The sequence below is a fragment of the Lucilia cuprina genome, chromosome 3, assembly GCF_022045245.1.
Source record: "Lucilia cuprina isolate Lc7/37 chromosome 3, ASM2204524v1, whole genome shotgun sequence".
In the NCBI taxonomy this organism is placed as follows: domain Eukaryota; kingdom Metazoa; phylum Arthropoda; class Insecta; order Diptera; family Calliphoridae; genus Lucilia; species Lucilia cuprina.
Window position 1 is genome coordinate 38,534,401 of NC_060951.1, and position 13,013 is coordinate 38,547,413.

The window sequence follows — 13,013 nt, forward strand, 5'->3', positions numbered from 1 at the left end:
TAGCAATAAAGATTCATTTCGATCTTTTAATATTGTTATTGTTGCAATTTAAAGACCTGCACAAGACATCAATAATGCGACAATTTGTTAAAAAAATATCGTGTGCACTATCATAAACACAAGATATTTGTCTTTTGCAGGTCTTTATATATATATATATAGACCTGCAAATATAATATAATTCGTCTTTTCTCATAAATGCATTTTTATTAAACGATATCAGTAGTCACTTTAGCGTGAGCAAGAGAGTGGTCTCTTTACAATCCACAAGTAATCTAAAAAGTGGACTCTCAAAAATTAAACTGAAGCAAATAGTGATCAACCCCGTACTCTTTTGGACTAGCTTTCAGACAATATCTTCGTAATATATGGAAAGAGTGACCTAGATGGTAGATTAAATAGGTGGTTCTGAAGTGTTCAACCAAACTGAGTGGAAATACATTTTACGACTAATTTGACTGACAAAACTGTGTGATTAAATAAAGATCCTTACAGATTTATGAAGTGTCTAGACTTAAACAATTATATTGCATGGAGATGATAGAGTTTATTGCACGTTTATCAGGTTATTTTCTTTCTCTGGCTATTTCAATCCCTACTTTATCATAAAAGGTTAAACAAAAGTGTATTTTCGAATTAATAATCTTTTAATATTTTGAAAATTGTTTTCTAAATATCCACAAAAATTTATCAAAACTATTTAAATTTAATTTTATATCATCTAAAAAATTTTGATGTGTAAATTATAGAAGTAATAATTATTGATTTATTAACTTTTTTTTAATGCCAAAAAACAATATATTTGAAAAAAAAATTCACAAAAATTACAACATTTATACGGAAAAAGTAACACATTTATTAAAATATTTTGAAAATATTAATTGTTTTTGATTTTTATTTTTTTTTATATTTATCGTTTATAAATTGTACACCAACACATTGAGAAGTTTTATAAAAAAGAGACATCGATATATAATTATAATTGAAAAAAACAGAAAATTAAAAACAAAATTAATAAATAATTAAAGAGAATATAATAATTACGCATATTTAAAATACTGAAATACACAGACACACAGATAAAATAAAATTTTCTTTAATATAAAAAAATCCATCGATAAAATTAAAAAAAAAGAAAATAATTCAAACCAAAATTTATTTTGAATAAAAATTTACATAAATTATTAAACATTTATGTAAAAGCGTTCCACACATTTAGATAATTTTTGTTTTTGTATTTGAGAGAGTTCGTAACATAAATAATTGTAAGAAAAAAAAACCAACAACAATATATTAACGAGTATATGTATAAAATTATGTATTTTTATATAAAAAATAAATTAGTGTAAAAATGTATTTTTTATATTGTTTATTTATTTTTGGAATAAAAAAACACCAAAAGCACTTTATTTTTAATGACGAGTTGTATTTTGTTTTTGTTTTTATTCTGGTAACACTGCACAACGTTTAAATATGAAAAAACTACACCCCTCTTGTTTTTATGATTTTTTCTTTTTTCTTGATTTTTTTTAAAAAAGTTTATTTTATAATTTTCTTTTAATAAAAGTTATAAGAAATTAAAAATAAATATATATTTTTTTTAATAAAAAAATTAAGTGCATTTTTTCTTGTTTGTAGCAAAAGTAAAAAAATTTTATGAAAATTTTAACAAAAATAAAATACTATGTTTTTTGTTTTTTTTTTTTTTTTTTTTATTAAAGCAAAAGTAGAAAGTATAAGTGAAAAATTAAAATATTTTTTTTTTTTTAATTTGCCGTAAAATTATAATTTTTTTATATGAATTTTGTAACGTTTTTAAGCAGTTTTTTTTTTGTTTGTAGAAATAACTAATGTTTTGATTTTGTTAATTTTTTGGGGGGGTTAAGCTTATGGTTTTTATGGTTCTTGGTTTTTTAGAAAAATAAAAAAACTAAATTTTGAAAGCCAAATTTATAAAAATAATTTTTATATTTTATAATTATAAGCAAAGTTCAGAGTTGTATTTATATAATTTGGGTAATTCTATATATAAATATTTTTGTAAATATACCCAACAGGTTATTATGTTACAAGATAACAAAATTTAGATTTATAGCTAATTCAATGTACAGTATTGTTCAAAACTTGCGGAACTTTTTCTGATATGTAGTTTAAAGAAATACCCCTAAATCACTTTAGTTCCTGTGGTGTTATTTTGAATGAAAAAACTTTTGAAACACAGTGCATTTATTTAACATGCAGTGTAAACATTTTTAGTTATAACAAAACGCATGGCCTTCGTTAGGTTAGTGTGAAACATAGTGAGTTCGCACAGCAGGCCCGATAGAGGCCTAGGTGTATTTCTTCGGATTTGGTGCATAAACATCCTCCCTTTAAAACTATATAACTACTAAAACTAACTAACTATTTTAGTTATAGAAGTCAATTTAAAACTTGAGGTCCAATTGTAGACTTGGAAAATTTTACGCTTTTAATTGCTATTTAAAATGTCCGATAGATTCTGAAAAGCTCTAAACCTCTATCTTAATAATATTAACGTATGTTTTGTTCTCTTATGACGTATCAGTATTTACAAACTTCAACTAACTTCTTCTTTGGACCAAAGTCTTAGATTCAAGGGTATATACGAGCTCTAAATGGAAGGAAGTTGATATGACTAACGCGAAACTGTTTGAAGCAATGATGACAGAATTAATAATAGGGATGAGAGAAAGCCATAAGTCCTTTTGGAATAATAAATAGGGGGTATAACCCTAAAGAGGGCAAAACGAAATACTTCATCAAAATGAGTAAGTCTGAGTTAACATGACGCTATTTATAGGATTACGGGCACATATGTAAAAAATTGCTGTGGAATTGCAGGCGTTTTTGCGTATATAACACGGACGCTAATTGAAAAATTCTTGAAAATTACGTTCAGAATAATTCAGGATAATTAGAAATTACGTTCAGGAAACTGAGATTCTGAACATCGAGCAATAATACATTCTTTGAATACTATATAAGGTTGTTTTTACCAACAGTTTTCATGAAGAGAAGTGAACAGCAAGCCCGACAGTGGTCCTTATAAAGAGAGCAACTAAACTTAATTGTTATACCCTACACCACCATAGTAAGGAGGAATTATACGTTTGTGCTGATGTTTGTAACGCATAAAAATATTGGTCCTACACTCACCTTAAAGTAAAACGATCGACTCAGAATCACTTCCTGAGTCGATTAAGCCATTTCCGTCCGTCCATCTGTCCGGCTGGCTGTCCATGTAAACCTTGTGCGCAAGGTACAAGTCGCAATTTTCAAGACATTTTGAACGACGAAGTCTATTGAAATCACTTTTTTCAACAATTTTTTTTTTTAATATTTCGGAATTGTGGTAAACAATTTAAATGCTTTATTATTAAAATAATCCAAATTTTTAACATACTTAATGGTGTAGAGTATCATATGGTCGGTCATGCCCGTCTATACTTTCCTACTTTGTGTTTTGTGCAATTACAAAATACATTTTTTTTAAACAAAAAAATAATAATAAAACGACATACTACGATACAACTGTACAACACCGATTGCGAAGTGGATAATTATAAATTTTCCCTTGGTTCATATTAAATAATTTATAAAAGATAATTAATATAAAATATATGCTTAATTATTAATGAATAATATTTAGGTTCGAGCTCGGTTAGGTTAAGAAAATTTTTCACAAAGCAAACAAAATTACGAAAAAGGTGAACATTTAACTATTTTAGAACTTTTAGAAAAAAATATTTGCATGTTTTACTAAATTTAACTACTTTTTCAAATTCTTTAAAAGTTCTTTTTTGGTATGGGTATTCCTATAAACCTACATATTTCCTAATAGAAAATTTGTGTAAAATAAAACAAATTTGTTCTAAAAACCACTGATTACATTTATTTGATCAAACATTTGAATAATATAGACAATGTATAAGCTTCTCTATACTGCACTAGTTAGTGTGACCCCATCACTAACATACAAAAATATAGATTCATAATGAAGTATCTTTATCAGTATCGGATGCTACCAACAACAACAACAACAATCCAAAAACACATTGCATATTTTGACCATTAGATAAATTAAATTTTTGCAAAATAATCAAATGATACAGCATTAGAGAAAACGACAATGACAAAGAAGGAGGAGGAGGAGGTTATTAGCATATTACCACACATTTGCCAACATTTTGGCTATACAAAAAAAATAATTTGCAAAAATCGATAAGATGCAATACAAAGTCATTTGTAACAAACAAATGTAGCTCTATGAGTATGCAACACATATGACCAACCACATAACACAGACTGAGAAATATGTATAAGCCAAAATGAATTTTAAATTTTTTTCTGTATAGAACACATCGAAGAAGAATAATAGAATAGAAATATATATATATGTATGTTAAACCAAATGGCGGTGGTAACCACTGATACTGATACCTATAGTTAGCAGCAAGGTTTCATTTTTTTGGCCATTGCAAATTTGGGTCAGTGAGGTCTTAATGGAAATTTTATTACATTAAAATTGTCAAATAATAATAACAATGACGTTGATGATGATGATGGCGATTGTGATGATGACGATGATCGCAATAGTCATGATAATGCTTATAATGACAGTGATGTGAATGAATTTTTACGTTATTATTTTTCTTTGATTATGAAGGACATTTGCATTAAAATCTATATTCATTTCGTGTCGCATTGCGTTAAAAATTTTATTAAATATTTATATGCAAATGGCATAGATATTCTTAGTTTATTAAACAAAAAACAACTCTCATTGAAATTCAATTAAAATTGAACATGTACAATTTCTTGTAGATTTTCAGTAAAAGATTTTAAAGGTTTATTACATTTTAAATGTGACTGTTTGTGGTCTTGTCGAAAACAAAACTATTATGTCAAATATTTTTTTGAATTGAAATTCATATGAAATTGTAAATGTCTATTGTAAAAATACTATAATCAAGATAGAAAATAATGTTGTACGATGTTATTACATGTAGCGATACATGGAAAAGTTGAACAAAAAAAAAAACATTTACCACATATGCCACACATACATATGATGACATCAGGATTAAAAAAAATATATAAAGAATAATAATAACAATAATAAACAATATAAAAAAGTCACAAAAAAGAGTAACAGCAACCAATTTATAAAGCTTACATTGAGAGGTACTATCTTATATAGATGAATGGTGCCTATAATTCTGATCATAGTGCAACTTATAGTTAAAGACAGACAGACATTCAAATAGACCTCCATCAAACCATTGTTATGAGTGTGTGTGTGTGTGAATAATGTTACTGCTTGTTTTGTCTTTAGGCCATGTTTTAAACCATAATGAAAATTCATTACTTTAACCACTCCCCAATGTAGAAGAAAGTTTTGTTCATCAACTTTACAATTCTCTGCTATCCCAATCCAAGCAACCAATCGACCAACCAACCGTCCACTCTACCAACCTGGCATTTTATATCAAACATTAACAACTCCCGCAATTCAACAATGAAAAAGCAAATGCTATAAAAAAGAAGTCAGGATTTAAGTCAAAAAGCTCAATATGGTCTAATAGTCAACATTTAAAATTGACCACACACATTGTGTTTCTGTCCAAAAAAAAAAACATAAAGATAAAAACAAAAAACAGTACGAAACAACCTGGTAATTCACTTACTACGGAATCACTATTACCATTCATAAGGCTAAAAGTAAGGAAAATAGGTAAAAAAAAAGTGTAGCAGAGACGTAAGGAGGGAAAATTTGAAAGAGACGAGATTTGAAGCCTCGACTATAGTTTTATTTTTAGACTTAATACCGATATATAGTCAGTGCCATAGATGAACCTTATTCCACACTAGGGATTGATCTGTGGTCTAGTTTATAGAATGGTCTTAGGGGTTTACCAGAAACTCTTAAGATCTGTAGAGCAGTACGATTGTCTAGATTTGTGACTGATCTGCAGTCTAGTTTAGAGACTGATATATTGAAGATCAGTTTTTAAACAAGTCTAGTTTGGATAGTCTATAGTGGAGACTGACAGTCTAGTTCATAATAGAATTTAGCGATTCGAATATAGACGGATGCGTACACAAGAAGATAGATTGGTTACTGATCTATACACAATACTACAGATTAATGTAGTCTTAAATACATAGTGAAGAATAGAGAATGATATATATTATAGTTTATATACTGATATATAGTCTAGTCCAGAATATATGCTGATCTATTTATCTGTCTATAGACTGATCTAGAGAATAGAAACTAGAATAGAGAATAATATATAACACAGTTTAGATACTGATGTATAGTCCAGTGCAGACCGTAGACTGATCTATTAATCAGTCTATAAACTGATCTATTGTCTAGATAAGAGTCTGAATTATTGTCCAACTTAAAGACTTATCTTTTGTTCGCACTTGAGACTGAAATATAGTTTTGTGTTTATAGGCTGATCAAAAAACTAGATTAGAAACTGTTCTATAGTCTAAACTTTAGACTCTAAAGACTGATCTATTGTTTGCACTTGAGTCTCAAATAAATAGTTTGAGGTAAATTGTTTATGAAACTGTTTTATTTTCAAAACTAGAGCGTTATAGTCTAGACTAGATATTGCTTATAATTTTAAAACTAGAGAAAGAAATATTGATAATTTTGTTAAGGTAAAGAAGTTTTTATTTAAATAATAAAATCCAGTTAAGTACTAAATGCCCAAACTATCAATAAGCAATAACATTTCTCCACAAAATCTCCCCCTTCTAAAATCAAACTCCAATCGCATAAAAAAAGCACCAAAAACTCCATAGTGCGCATTTTAGCTCGTTCGCAGTTAAAACCATCAACTTTAACGTTAGAGAAAAAAAAAACGGTGAAACGTTAAAAAATAGAAGTAAAAATTATAGTGAGATAGAAAGAACGGTGGTGGTCATCATTTATATAGCTAAAAGGAGTTTTATGGGACTTTTGCTTTTGCATATCACGTTTTTGTTCTTTTAATATTTTTTTTACCCCCTTTTTTTTTGATGTGGTTCAACAAACATACAAATCGTTGGCAAGGAGTAAAATAAAAACCTAAAATTCAATGGATAAAAGCGTATGAAAAAAGAGAAAAGTCAAAGTATTTTTTTGGCTGAACTATTCTAAAACTAACATCATTTTTCTCGTCTAAACGCATTTAATAGAGTTGACTTTGCTTGCTTTTTTATGTTTTTATTTTACATTTAAAGTTTTTTTTACTGGCATCCATATTGACCAGGCTAATAGTAGCTAGTACCTTGAATATGTGTTTAAATGTTTGTTTTTCAATTGTAACCACACGCCTAAGCAAATTATCCTAGTCATCATCAAGTCAAGTATCTGTGTATCTATAAAAAGTTGCCGTAATAGAAGTTGTGTATCTAGCAGTAGTGGTCTACAAAAATTCATTTGACCGCAAAAACTGCAAACTTCTATTTTTCCCTTAAATTTTTTTGTTTCTTTTATTTTTGCCATCTTTTTGCTTATTTAGGTCTATGATTTCATAAACGTATCTATATATTTTTCGCATTTTAGTTGGCAAGTTGTTACGAGTTTAAAATTTACCTACGCGCTTTATATTCTAATTGTTTTATAAGCTTTTATTAAAGAGTTATTTTAAGATTTAAGTAAATCTATTTGGAGCATAAACTTCAATATTCAGTAATTGAATTGTTTGTTTAATTTTTTAAATTATTATTTTGTTTGTTTTCTTTTTCAGATACTATGAGGGTACAATTTCTCGAATTTTCTATGGGTAAGTGCAATGTTATAATTTCACGTTGATAATATCATATATATTAAGGTTATAATTTCATGCCGCAGTCGAAAGTGCCAATTCTTTAGTTGACTTTACAATTTTCTAAATCTATAGACTATTAGACAACGGATGCGAATAAAATTTTGATTTCGACAACGAATTTGTTACATCACAACGTTTTCAACATTACATGGTGTTGTGGTACGTATGTTTATACTTTGACAACGGATGTTATTGAAAAATTATAAATCTTTTGGTAGCAATTTGGCACCAGGAATGTATATTTCTTTCCCTCTGTGTACGAATTGTTTTAGACTCTAAAGATATGCATTGAAGGGACTAATATGACTTTGAACCATGTAAGCCTTTAATTTAAAATAACTTCTATCAAACTTGTTTTGAATGTTACATTATTTTCCTCAAAAATTTAATTTTCCCTAAAAAAATTACGCTTTACAAATTTTGCCAAACATAAAAATGGCCTTATAAAATATCCTTCTTTTTCGTGTTTGAGTTCAGTAACTTTGTAATGTGATGACTTTATTTGTATTTTTTTTTTTATAACTCAAAATATATAAACGCTTGACTTCCTTTGTTATCCTTTACATTTCTATAACGTGTAATAAAGTCAAATGCCTTTAAATAATAAACAAAACAAAAGCAAATAATAGAAAAGTGAATAAACGTATTAAAATCATACCACACACGAAAATAAGATGTGAAGGACCTACCAAAAAAATACACATCAAAAAAAAAAAGTTCAATGAACAAATCTATCTATGAGAAGTTCAGTGAACTTGACGAAGTAAAACCTTTAGGATATTTTTTTCCTCGAAGAAAAACAGAAACACATTTGCCTTTTTCACCAAAAAATGAATAGACAAAGAAACAGAAGAATATTTAAGGATATTTTTCCAGGACACTATATTCACATACCACCCGCCTTCTATAAAATACAATTTGGACTTTGTTGCAAGAATATGTAATTGTATAAAATCTAGAAATATGTTTAGCAGTAGTAGTAGTAGGAGTTTATAGATAAATGTTATTTCTTAATGTGTTAAAAATTTGTTGTATGTGATAATGATGGTAATGTTGAAATTAAGGAGTCGTCTATATCGTACGATGACGTCTATGATGGTGATGATGACAAAATTTTATAAGGATACCACAGTTTCACATACATCTAAACACACACACACACATTTAAACTTTGTCATACACACACACAAACTTAACAAAATAACATAGAAAAACATAAAATAATAATCAAATATCGATCCAATTGCGTCTGGGCTTCTTTTTTACTTTACTTTATCTTGTTGTTTTTTTCTCTGCTCTGTTTTTTTTTTGCCATTTTATCCAACTGCGTTAGCAAGTTGATTTTGTCAGTCAGTCACCTCCGTTAACGTCTTTTAATTTTCTTGCAATTTATTCTCTCCTACCGCCCATAGTAAAAAATAAAGAAATGTTTGGCATCGAGCATCAATTCACATCTCAAAAAGTCAAAGTACTTCAAAATTTGGGCAAAAACGACTATAACATAATGTAAATCAAGCTAAAGTGTAACATTCTATTTACCAGCGATTTTCGGAAGTAAAGAAAGTTACGCGATTCAATCCATAGTCAAGAATTTTTTCTATATTTGAAAAATTTGGAATTATAAATTATGTAGCCAATACATAGTCAACTATAGTCTGTTCTATAGTCAAGACTACAGACTTTTCCTCTGTAGTCAAGAATATATGTATATAGAGTCTTCTATAGTAAAGACTATAATAGACTCTTATATAGTAAACACTATATAAATACTGTTCTATGGTTAAGACTATAGACTCTTCTATAGTCAAAACTATATATAGGCTCTTCTATAGTCAAGACTACATAGACTCTTCTATAGTTAAGACTATAAACTATTCTATAATTAAAACTTTGGACTCATCTGTAGTCAAGACTATAGACTCTTCTATAGTCAAGACTATGTATTCCTCTATAGTCAAGACTAAAAGACTCTTCTATAGTCAAGACTAAAAGACTCTTCTATAGTCTAGACTATAGACTCTTCTATAGTCAAAACTATATATAGACTCTTCTATAGTCAAGACTATACATAAGTTCTTCTATAGTCAAGACTATATGTAGACTCTTCATTCGTCAAGATTATAGACTCTTTTATAGTCAAGACTATTGACTATTCTATAGTCGAGACTATAAACTCTTCTATAATTAAGACTTTGGACTCCTCTATAGTCAAAACTATAGACTCCTCTATAGCCAAGACTATAGACTCCTCTATAGTCAGAACTATAGACTCTTCTATAATTAAGACTTTAGACTTTTCTATTGCCAAGACTATAGACTCTTCTATAGTCAAGACTATGCACTCCTCTATAGTCAAGACTAAAAGACTCTTCTATAATCTAGACTATAGACTCTTCTATAGTCAAGACTTTTCTATAGTCAAGACTCTTCTATAATAATGATTTTGGACTTTTCTATAGTCAAGATTATAGACTATTTTATAGTCAAGACTATAGTCTCTTTTATAGTCAGGACTATAGACTCCTCTATGGTCAAGATTATAGACTCTTCTATAATCAAGACTATAGATTCTTATACAGCCTAGTTTATAATCTGTAGTCTATTCCGTAGTCAATACTATAGTATGTTCTAATATCTGGACTAAAGTTCGTTCAATAGCCAAGACAGTTCTGTAGTCAAATCCATAAGTTCATAATATAGTATTGTCCATTCCATAGTTGATACTATATTATATTCTATAATTTAAATTTTAGACTTATGATCTATTCTGTAATACTCTATAATGTTAATTCTGTAATCTCTCTTTACACTTACTCTAATGAAGATAAAGTCGATTCTTCCTTAGCCGATAATGATGTAGGGTGTCATCAAAATATATACCATTCATTTCTTCTTACAACTATAGTAATTTTCCTATTAAGGCATAGATAGATAGACAAGTTTGTTTTAATTTTATCTAGTTTTTTGATATAGTAAAAAGATTTAAGGCTCAAATATTTTACAGCCATTTCCTTCTTCATAGACATTTTTAATATAATAGTATGTGTGTTTGTATTTGTTTGCTTTCATTTTTCAATTTTTTTTCTCGACTCTCATTAATGTGCATGAGTTTGTGTCCTGTTAACATGGACATTTGATAATTAAGGACGTCTGTCTGTAATTGAGTTGTATTTTTAGGTTTTGTTTATTTTGGCGGCAAACTAATTTTCAAATTTACTGCTTTTTTCTTTCGCATGCTCTCAATCGTTTTTGTTTTTTTTTTTAGTTTTTTTCGTGTCATTAAAAATATATAAAAATGTCTGTGGTTTGTCACAGTCGAAATAATATGTATTAAGGGAATGAGCCGTGAGATGGAGAGCGGCTGGAAGTTTTAGTTTTCGCAGACATGGCCTTAATTATCATTATGATTTGAATAGTTGAATAAATATGTATATAGAAAGTTTAATTTAAAACTGTATTAAAAGGGCGAGTTGATATTAATTTAGTAAAAAAGTTTAATTTAGGATTTTCTGTAATGGAAAACCCATTTTTCCAAAATTTTTTTAATGAAAATTTTTATTTAAAATATCTTAAATTTCCAACAGTTTTGCAAAAACTTTAAAAATCAAACATTATTTAAAATATACAGTACCTTAAATATAATATTTATATGGATTTATATACATATTTTCATTTTTTTAAAATGTCTTTTTGCATATTTTGTATATTTTATTTCGCAAAACCCAACAGCCAGACAGAATAAAACAATAATTAAAAAATGGAAAAACAAAATCCAAAAAAAAGAAATCAACAATCAACAAATAAACATAGAACTTTGAAATCTTTGAGCTGCATTATACAACGTAGTATTTATAAAAAAATTTTAGTGCAACAATAAAAACAACAAAAATATGAATTTGTATACTCAAACTCGCACAATAATAAGGCGCACTTTCACCCACACAAAACGTATCCAACAACAATAGAGGTTGCAAGTTTTGCAACAACAAAAAAATCCGAAAAAAACGCACATTGTGAATGCAGTTTTAGACTGGGTTGGGGGCGGGGTGGTGTTGAAAACTGCAGGCCTTTTTTTGTTTTTATTATAAATGAGCCAAATGTACTATACCGATGTATGACAACAATTCGTTGCAATCAAGCTAAACGCAGAGAAAAAGCGACTCTGCTGCAACAAGAGATTTTTAAATATTAATATTGTTCGTATGAGTGTGTTTATGTATTTGTTTAAATATTTAAAAGTGTGAGTGTATCAGGACAATACAAAGGTAGGGGTTGTATAAAGTTTTTTCATTTTATCTTTTTTTCAATGTCAATGTAAAAAGATGAGCACATTTTTTTTCGCACAAAATATTTTTTCAAGTTTTTCGTTCTTTTTTTGCCTCAACATATAAACTGAAGTAGCATTTTAGGCGTTTTATGTTGGAGTTTTTATTTTTAATGTTTTCTTGCTTTTTTCGAGTTGCATATACTTTTACTATACTATGCGTTGTAAGTATTTACGGTTCTTGTTGTTATCGCTTTTTTTCCTGTCTGTGTCTACATGACATACAGCCAAAAAGATAGACAGACATACACAAATGACTGCACGGACTCTAAATGTCTGGGCTTTTTGTTATACGGCTGTAGGTTTAGCTGCCTCAAATTGTAACGCACCGTTAGTCTCATTGGAATTCTTTATTTATATTTATTTATTTTTTTTTTCTCATTTTTTGCTGTTGTTTTTTAAGAACTAATTAAAATAAACGTCAAAGCAAGTAAATGCGCCTAAATGCACACACAACATTTTATAGATTTTTTCTGCCTGCACATATACTACATACATATATTTTCAATTCACAAATAAGCTTTTTATTTTGTTTCTTTTTTTTGGCTAAAAAATACGTTAGAAAAGTGTTGCTTTATTTCTTCGTTTTTTCACATGCATTAAAAATTGGTCTGAATGCATTCAGACGCATCGTTTGATATTTTGTAACAAAATTTAATAGAGTAAGAGGGATATATAATATAAATAGCTATATGTTTCAATATTCGAATGTATAGTAGTTAAGCGGTATTTATTTAGAAGTTAGAGTAAGGAGATGTTTTTTGATGGAACGGGCATAAGTTTTAATATACTATTTTCGGTTTTTTATAATAAACATTTAGCAGTTCATTATTTTTACA

The 13,013-nt window shown here is 28.1% G+C and overlaps 2 protein-coding genes across 6 annotated transcripts in view; one reads left to right on the top strand and one right to left on the bottom strand.

The window, feature by feature from the left end:
* The window catches only part of LOC111684411 (mannosyl-oligosaccharide alpha-1,2-mannosidase IA), a 306,748-nt gene that overhangs the window by 257,999 nt on the left and 35,736 nt on the right, over positions 1-13,013 (top strand). Inside the window, exon 8 of the transcript XR_006940352.1 lies at positions 7,770-7,805. The gene's annotated coding sequence lies outside the window, so the exon portion shown is untranslated. The remainder of the gene's footprint in view (positions 1-7,769; positions 7,806-13,013) is intronic.
* LOC111686739 overlaps positions 1-13,013 on the bottom strand; it is a 362,875-nt gene that overhangs the window by 39,641 nt on the left and 310,221 nt on the right. The window lies entirely within an intron of this gene.